Source organism: Diadema antillarum, unplaced genomic scaffold (assembly GCF_040938485.1).
Source record: "Diadema antillarum isolate AM-2024a unplaced genomic scaffold, OU_Dant_1.0 seq00000538_RagTag, whole genome shotgun sequence".
Taxonomy (NCBI): domain Eukaryota; kingdom Metazoa; phylum Echinodermata; class Echinoidea; order Diadematoida; family Diadematidae; genus Diadema; species Diadema antillarum.
The window spans coordinates 805,427-814,994 of record NW_027271486.1 but is presented as its reverse complement, the minus strand read 5'-3'; positions in this window follow the sequence as shown (position 1 = coordinate 814,994).

Genomic DNA, 9,568 nt, shown 5'->3' with positions numbered 1-9,568 from the left:
TATTTTACCTGTAAAAGGGCTCGCTCTTACATTTTTTCCCTTTTCTGAAATGCACCTTTTAGCCCTTGTATAGGATTTTGGTAGGTTTAGGTTTAATTTTATAAGATAAATTCATATTTGGACTGCACAGCATTGTTTTGTATCAGTTTCATGAGGTGAGCTAATAGATATTGTATTCCATGTCATAATTTGGTACTCAATGATAGTCATCGTTATTCACGTTCATTGAAATGTATTGGAAAATGACATGAATACAATCAATCATTGTTCGGTTGATGAAAATAATACCCACTGCATCAGAGATATCTATATAGTCGATCAAAAATTTAAGAGAAGATTTTATACTTCAACTAACGTTTCCAAGTTGAATATTGCAGCCAGTTTTGTTCATTCTCTTCTTCTTTTCGTTTTTTTTTTAATCTCTCTCATCGTCCGCCCTTTCTCCCTCCCTCTCTCTCTATTTCACTCTCTCTACCCCCCCCCCCCCCCATTTTTTTTTCTTTTAGGAGGAGTGGTTTATCAGGGGTGCAGGTCACGAGACCGACACCCACGCGCCATACTAACAGCCCATGACTTTCGACATTAAGCAAATAAGGCCCACGGGATCGACACATTAAGCCCCGTGTTGTATCGGTCGAACTCGTGTAGGCTGTTTGTACTTGTAGTGTCGAACCCATGGGCTTGATTTGCCTAGTGTCGAACTCATAGGCTACTATATACTAGTTGTATATGACTCGCGGGCTGCGGATGAATCATGGATTTTTTTTTTTCAATGTCGAACTCGTGGGCTGTATGACTCGTGGGATGACCCCGTTTTTCAGGACAATGCTTTATGCTGGATTAATTTCAAGCGAGTTTGATAATATAAATGCATCATCAGCTCCTTTTCGAGCTCAGCTGCAACTGTCTTTCCTTGTTCCTCTGATTTAAGTGTGTACACATACATCACAAGCACCCATGCACACAGTATACCCACACACATCACACGGGGCCGGGGCAATGGGGGGGGGGGGGGGGGGAGGGGGGGGGGGGGGGGGGGGGAGGGGGGTGGGAGGGGGGGGGGGGCTCGCCCCCACCACACTGCACAAACATAGGTGTTAGATTCAACACCACGGGTGTTAAATCTGACACCGATCAAGTGTCAATAGAGGACCACACCCACAGGTGTAGAAAGTATGTTGTGATGGTGTTGAAAAGTTTTCACCTGGCACTTCATGGTGTTGATTTGACACTGGAGCTGGTGATATTTTTGACACTGTGCTGGTGTTAATTCAACAATGACACCGCATGGTGTTGATTCGATATTGCTGGTGTTAATGTCAATGGTATACAGTAACACTCGCCCAGCTTCAGTAGGAGACCACACCAACTGGTGCTAATGTGGTTTAAATGTGTTCACACTTTAAAAAAAATCAAGTACTTTATCGGACAATTCTTGATCGTCTTGTTGAACTTCAAAATCAACAAGAAAAACAATAACTATGAAGCTATTCCAAAAACAATTTTATATTTTGAAGTGACACCTGGAGGTGTTGATCTAACACCACAAATGAGCACCGAAAATTTAACACCAGATCGGTGTTTCATATTTAACACCGGACTTTTTGCAGTGCACTTTTTTGATTATTAGTAAATTCCGTTGTCTTCATGTTTGTTTTTGCTGGTTATTTTTATCGTCATTGTTAATCCTCAGTGCAATTTTCTAAATCAAAAGTCTCGTTTAACACATTAAATTTCAGCTGAATGTGTATCGAACGTATCTATAGGCCTATGGGTCTATCTATCTGTGTACCATAATAATTCATACTCTTACTCCTCTCATTATGAACGTGAGTGTATATATGTGACTGGCGACAACGGTTTCAGGCAAAAGTCGGGAATTTTGAACATTCATTATTTCACTGAATCACATTGCCCATTTTCTAAGCTTTGCATTCATATAGAACATTTGTGTTCTCCGGCGTCGTAAGTGGTCATATAAAACGAAATATAATGCAAATTTGTAATTTGTTGGTCTGACAAAATTGCGAGAAAACAGGCTCTGAAGATTCACCTCTTGCTCGAAGAAAAAGTTGTACATGCACTTTCATGTTTTAGTCTTTCTCTCTCTCTCTTTCTCTCTCTCTCTCTCTCTCTCTTCCATTTTTACTCCTTTTTTTGAGAGGAATGGTTTATCAGGAATGCACGTCACGAGTTCGAACCCACGAGTATATACAGCCCACTGGTATACAGGCCACGAGTAATAGCCTACGAGTCATCTATAATACATATAGCCAATGAGATTGACACTATAGGCAAAGGCCCAAATATGACTCAAAGACCTTTTTTATTTTCAATGTCGAACTCGTGGGCCGTATGACTCGTGGGTGTCGGTCTCGTGGGCTGACCCTGTTTTAGACTGCCTCTATTCTCTCTCCCTCTCTCTCCCGAGGAACCTATCTTATACATAATTTTTATTCTTTTTAGCTTGCAAACAAGTATAAAAAAATGTGGAAATAAAGTTACTAAATAGAACTGAATTGTGGCGTTCCAGAAGTGTTCTCTCACTAAAGTTAGTCAGATTTAGTCAATATAATTATTGTATGGACACGTTAATCACTGTTTCCTTTCCCGGAAATATCATGCCATATTATACAATCACATTCTGAGACCTGTATAGCTGCTTACTTTAAAACTATTCTTCTTGTAGATGTCTTGCTTAAAACTGTATTTTAATGTGTAAATCATTTCCAGTTGTATTATGATTGACAATCTTATCACGGCCAAGATCGCAGACAAGACAAGGAAACGTAGACATACATTTTTTTTTATTTGATGGTGTTTCAAGATCATTTAATATGTTCTCTCAATCTCTAAACCACACAAATGCGTGTCTTTGCTGACATGAATATCGTACAAACTTAACGCAAACGGTGCTGGCTGACATAGAGTAGCAAAATTCCCAAACAAAATACTTCTAAGGCAATGAAATATGAAAGTATTGTTTTTTTCAACGAAACATTGTCTCTTTCTAATGCATATCTTTAAGATCTGTCTGAAATTACGACATCACACGGTACGGAGCTTTACCTCTGCAATTAATGAAGTTTTCCTCTCTGAATAACGTCATCATAAGAATAGTGAAAATTCTTTATGAAAATAGTATGTCAGTTTGAAAGTCAGCCGAAGCAAATTATGGGCCGATCAATTTGTACGTATAAATCCAGCTATATACCCTTTTACAATAACATTGAGATTGACATGCTTAACGATTATTCTCGATACATCCATACCTGATTTTTGAAGGAGATGATTCAACTCATTACGTCAATAACATTAAAAAATTATCTGTACTCATGACATATTTCTAGGGAAAAAGGAGAAAATATGCATGATTTTCATTTTTTTTTTTCATAATCAAGGTTAAAATACTTTCATCAGCCCAAAATATTCAATATTGTGTTGGGCTCTGTGATACATCACATTGCTGATTTCCTTGTAAGCATGTCCCAAAAAATTATCAATCGGATTTTCGCATTGATAACTTTCAAAATTATTAAGCGATCTGAATACTATTTCAGGGTGTGGAACTATAACTTCTTACCCACATCTTGCAGAAAACCTCATTCAATTTAGTTAAGTGATCACAGAGAAATATAGATTGTTGTAAAGCTTGGCATGGATACGTTTCTTCCAAGTTTAGCACTTGGATCATCTTGGCATCCATATGAATGAAAATATTTTGCTCACAATATTGACAGGACAACTAACAAATGATCCGAATTCTGTGCATGGTATCATATCAATTTGAAAATATGTAAGTATGTTGATATCATTGTTCATGATTTTCTTGAAGAAAAAAGAAAGGAAAGAAAAACAAAAAAGACAACATAAAACAGAAATCCAAAAAAGGAGGAAGAGCTCAATCAAATGTTATATGAGTTAATTCCTTAATCTCTTTCCTTAATCATTCATTTTCACACCTTACGCTTGCAAACTAAAAAAAAAAGGGGGGGAGAAAATCTGCTCTCTCATTAGGCGTTTTCACATCAGCCCGATGTTTCGAAATAGCGCGCTATTTTCTGACTTGGGAAATAAAAAAATATCTCGAGCTTGGATTTTTATCGGGCTGATGTGAAAACGCCTAATGAAGTAACGAATTATTCATTTCATTAGTTGAAAATGAAAAGAAACAAGTAGTCACTCTTTCAAAAAAAAAAAATGCACGGGAACATACTATGAACACCTGTGTATTTGTAAGGCATGAACGCAATGGACAAAACTTGAAAGGAAAAGATTCATGACATGCTCTACAAGCATCCTCGTTTCTCTGTGACCACTGAAGCAAATCGGATGGGGTTTTCTTTAAGGTGATGTGGATATAGGTTATAAGTTATAGTTCCGCATAACTGCCTCCTGAATGATTCGCTACCTTTATAGTCCATGGGCCAAGACCCGAAAAATGGGTTGTTGGTACCATCTGAGGTGGCACAACCTTTTTGGTGTCATTTTGTTTGTCGGGCATAGATATGCTTATCAAGCTATGATAGCATTTCCAAATGAGTAGCTTAGTCATAATAAATGAATTTTTAACCAATTTGGTCTCGTATTTATATCCCTATACTTCTGAATCGAAACTAAACCGCTATACAAAGAAGAGCACTGCCTTCTGTATGTCCACAGGTGTTCTGTTGTAAACGCGGTGCGCTTAGTCTTTATTCAAGGCAGCGAAGAGAATATCCAAAGGGTTATGAGGTCCGCAGCTGTCACGCGGTGCGCTTAGCTCTTTATCTAGACCAATGTACCGTTATCATATCTAAAGTTCCTCATAAAAGGGATTATCTATACTGTTTTTATACTACCCTATCAACAAATACATCAGTTTTAGACAAAAATCACTCTGTTCATTTACAATATCATTCATTATAATGTATCGTAGTGTACCGGTACATTGTTTTTGCATTATCTTATATTGTTGGAGGGAAATAAAGCGACATTGGCGTGGTATCAGCGTTTTCACCGTAGCGTTTTCACCGGAAAATGATAAATGATTGAAAAATACGGTAAAATTCACTAGGAATTGCTTTTGTTGTTGTTGTTTTTAGATAAAAGGATATACACTGTATCATATACGCTTTGGATATTCCCTTCGCCGTCTAGAATAAAGACTAAGCGCTGTGGACATCATAACCTTTGGATATTCCCTTCGCTGCCTTGAATAAAGACTAAGCGCACCGCGTTTACAACAGAACACCTGTGAACATACCATAGAGCTGCATTTTACAGCTCTATGGAACATACAGAAGACAGTGCTCTTCTTTGTATGGCGGTTAGTTTCGATTCAGAAGTATAGGGATATAACAACGAGACCAAATTGGTTAAAAATTCATTTACTATGACTAAGCTACTCATTTGGAAATGCTATCATAGCTTGATAAGCATATCTATGCCCGACAAACAAAATGACACCAAAAAGGTTTTGCCACCTCAGATGGTACCAATATCTGGCCTGGCCCATGGACTATTAAAGTTATTGTTGCAGACAAAATCTGACTGTTTTTTTTTTTTCGGGGGGGGGGGGAACATACGGGTATTTTGTATCCATTGATGACAAATATTGGAAGAAGAGAAAGTAATTTATTTAGGTTCTAACCTTCTGCCGAAACGTTGTGGAATATGATGGTTTAGGAAAATATTCACATCCTGCACCACTATAATCTTCCCTAAACCGAATTGAGGTATTAGCCAGATAAGATAGACCTGCTCGGAATGTTCGAGAATGAATACAAAATAATTTATTAGTACATCAGTCCCAAGACGTACTGGAAAAAAAAAATCGATTGGGAAATATCCTTGGTCCAGATGATGCTAGGCTGTCTCGTCCTGTAATATTGATGATGATGATGATGATGATAATAATAATAATGATAACGTTAACATTATTATTACTATCATTATAAGTATAATAATAATAATAATTATTATTATTATTATTACTATAATCATAATAATAACAATGATAATAATAATAATAATAATAAGAAGAAGCATTGCTTTTTAGTGGACCTCTCAATTCTCTTTCCCCCCTCTAAACAAAACCTTGTATTTCCAGTAATATGCATATCTTTATTAGTTTATTGACTACACAGCGTTTATTTTTCGTACTTTGTAACGTATATTTTATATGCTTATGATAGAATTCTTGATTTAGTTTGTGATATGTTTTGTTGGAAGAAAAATGAGAATGAGAAATAAATGAATTGAATTGAATAGAAGAAAAGAAGAAGAAGAAGAAGAAGAAGAAGAAGAATGAGGATAGTGTTGATGGTTGTTTTTACCATGGGGAATGCGTTGAGAGAACTGCCCTTATTTTAATGGTGCATTAGCGGAGCAGCCCAATCTGTAATACCAAGGAAATAATCCCTACAGTTAGGTTCAGCAGGCAAGTATCATCATATTAAAAATGTTTTCACTTGGCAGCCGCCAGGATTCGAAAAGATGCACTGTGTAAGAAGATTCTCTTAGTTCAATTCTCTTTTGCAGTACACTGATTATGTTGTTGGCATATCTCAATGGAATATTTTGTAAATGGATCGATGATTTACGTACGGGATGGATACATTCTGAATGATTGCTAGTTGTAGTTGTGATTTACTGATCATAGACTAATAGCTCGCATGCTCGTTACTACACCGGTTAAGAAAGTTTGAACAGACTCTGAAGTTTGAAAAGATCTTAACGTCGTGTAAGTCTGCAATCAAGCCCTTAACATTTCTTTGGCGACCAATATTCTCTTTTTGTGTCATTTCTTTATTAGCCTTCCGACAGTTTTGGTTGGTCGCAAATTGTGATATGGACAGCTTTAAGTTTCTTGTCTCTAATTTGTTTGTATTTTGTAACGTAGTATTCAAACATTTATATGCATGGACTGAAAGATGTGCGTCCTTTTTCAAGATGTCGATTATAAGATATATGGATTGTATCTATTTTTGTTCTTCAAAATGGTAAACAAGAGGGTATTAGGCCACAGACAACTTTAAGCTCATTTCACTTGGCTGTCATCGCGAAAGTGTAATCACGCTGCAATGTGCTATCTGTGAATTTGATTATCGCTATAGTAATTACAACAAAAGAAAAAAAGAACTACCATGGTACTTACAGGTAGTTCTATCGAAAGTCAAGATCTACTGCTTATACCACCTACGAAGTATGTAATTTTTCCTCAAAATGCAAAGATTATCATGAATATTTTTTTTTTCATTTATGCTGTGGCGGGTATCAATGACTTGTTATACATTTCAAAGAAAAAAAGATAGGAAAAGGGCGGACATAAAAAAGTGCTTGCTACATACACGTCATTAAACAACTTTTCAATCACTGCATTGACTGTAAATATTTGTAAAATCAAGTATAGCAGGTTTAGGTATTTGCAATTATGTTCATAATATTACGTTTATCTCGTTGCAAAGGTATAGGCCTATATTATTACCATAACGTGATGAAATGAATGAATAAACTATTTGTGCATTTTATTGCGGTACATTCTCTTGTTTTTTCTTTTGCGGAAATAATGCACGATTATGACCTATGCGTTCTGCTCCACTGCCATTATCAGTGCGAACTAAACATATCAACTAAACAACACTGAACTCGATCTATTATCATCATTCAAAAAACAACCACTGGTTTGGTAATGGTCGCGCTATCTATATGTCAAAACCAATCCGTTTGATCTGCATATGATAAGTATGTACAAAGTGAGTAATTCAACGAGCAATATATGATATTTCTGAAATGTAATACCGGCTGATATAAATAGGAATATAAAGACTACCAGTGTCGGGAATACGGGAAGACTAATATGACTAATAATATCAAATATGTTTGCTATATTTCTGTCTGTCATATCTCTCTTTTGTACAGTGATATATAATAGCATATCGTCGTAGCAGAGTGATCATAGGGTCAGAGAAATATCTGCATAATCTTAACATACTGAGTACAATTTATTCATGTATAAAATTGGTTGAAAGCGTTGACGCTTTCTATGTGCATTCTTCCAAACATTAACTTCCTCTGTGGGATAAAAAAGCTAGATTCATTTGCATATCATCAACACAGCGAGCCACATTTTTCAACAAACCCCAGTGAAATAATATAGATTCTATTGATATTAAAGCGCGTGATACCTACTCACCAGGAAGTTGAGTCGTTTCAAAATAAGCTGACGTCACATTTGTCACGTGATTCACTCCGACACACAATCAACATCGGCCTGAGTGACAGAGAAAAGCAAGCGGTATACTGCCGTACAAGGTACCGCAAGCCCTGTACATTATATACACACCAGTCCCACGAGTGCTGAAACTTTTAACGATCTGGTATTCTAGTGCCTCAACAGACATTTTATGGGACTGATGTCAGCTGTAATTTACAGTCCATTTGAGAACATTAAAACGCCTTTGCTGAAAATAGAACACAAGCCATGAACACAAGGTCCACCATTTCTAATCTTTGAGCAAAGATAGGACGACTAACACCAGAGCAGTCGCAAATGTTGGGATTAGAGCACTCATCTTTCTAAAAAGACATATAAATCGATTACTTGAAATTCACTTAACTTACTTACGACTGATAATGTCATTTACATCCAACGTTTTATAGACGACGATAAGACGGTAAAGCGAAAGGGTTGCTTTATCTATCAAAAAAGGCAAAACGTGCTTTGCTTCTCCGCCTTGTGTCAAAATTGATCAGAAATTCATAATTTATAATCACGCCATTCGGTAGTTCAGATATATTCAGAGAAATGTCGGAGCAATACAACTTTTTACAGAGTGAGGTTTCTATCATCAAGATCTGTGCATCATACATGTATTACGGTACTTAAAGCACGATGTAAAGCGTTCACTTGGATTTGTTTGCATGTGAAGAATACTTCAGCATTCTTGGTAATCTTAACTTTATGTATTTCATCATTTGACCTTTGTAGGACACGGTTTTGACTGATATAGTAGTTCAATACCCATCATTGATACGACTTCGGAATGACAGACTTATTTGCATGGTTTGAATTATCAGATGTATGAGCTTCTCGGAATATGTTGAAAGTGTCGAAAAACAAGGATACTGAGTAGGTTTTAAATATTATCATAGGGTTGATTGTCAGCTTAAACCAAATCATAGATTCTACTTTATGACATTTACATCGGAAAATGCCCGAAAATAATCACGGACGGCTCATTAAAAGTGAATTTATCGAGAACAATGATCCTCGAAGGATCAAACAGGATTCATACGGCATGTGGGTCATTTGCTTTATTCGTCCATAACCATATTCCTTCTCTTTCATTTCGTTTTCGTCTTTTTCTTTCTTACAAGTCAAGTTCTGCCCATAATGATACTACCAATTTGTTTGAAAGTTGATGCGGTATATTGATGGTGCAAACCCAAATTTGTTTCCACTTGTATAAATCACCATCATTCCAAGAGATTGATCACCAAACCTGCACGAGTAATTTGTTGAGCTTTATGCAGTTAGTACGAAATTCCTGACATGCCTGAGGATAACCATCGATTAGACCCCAGT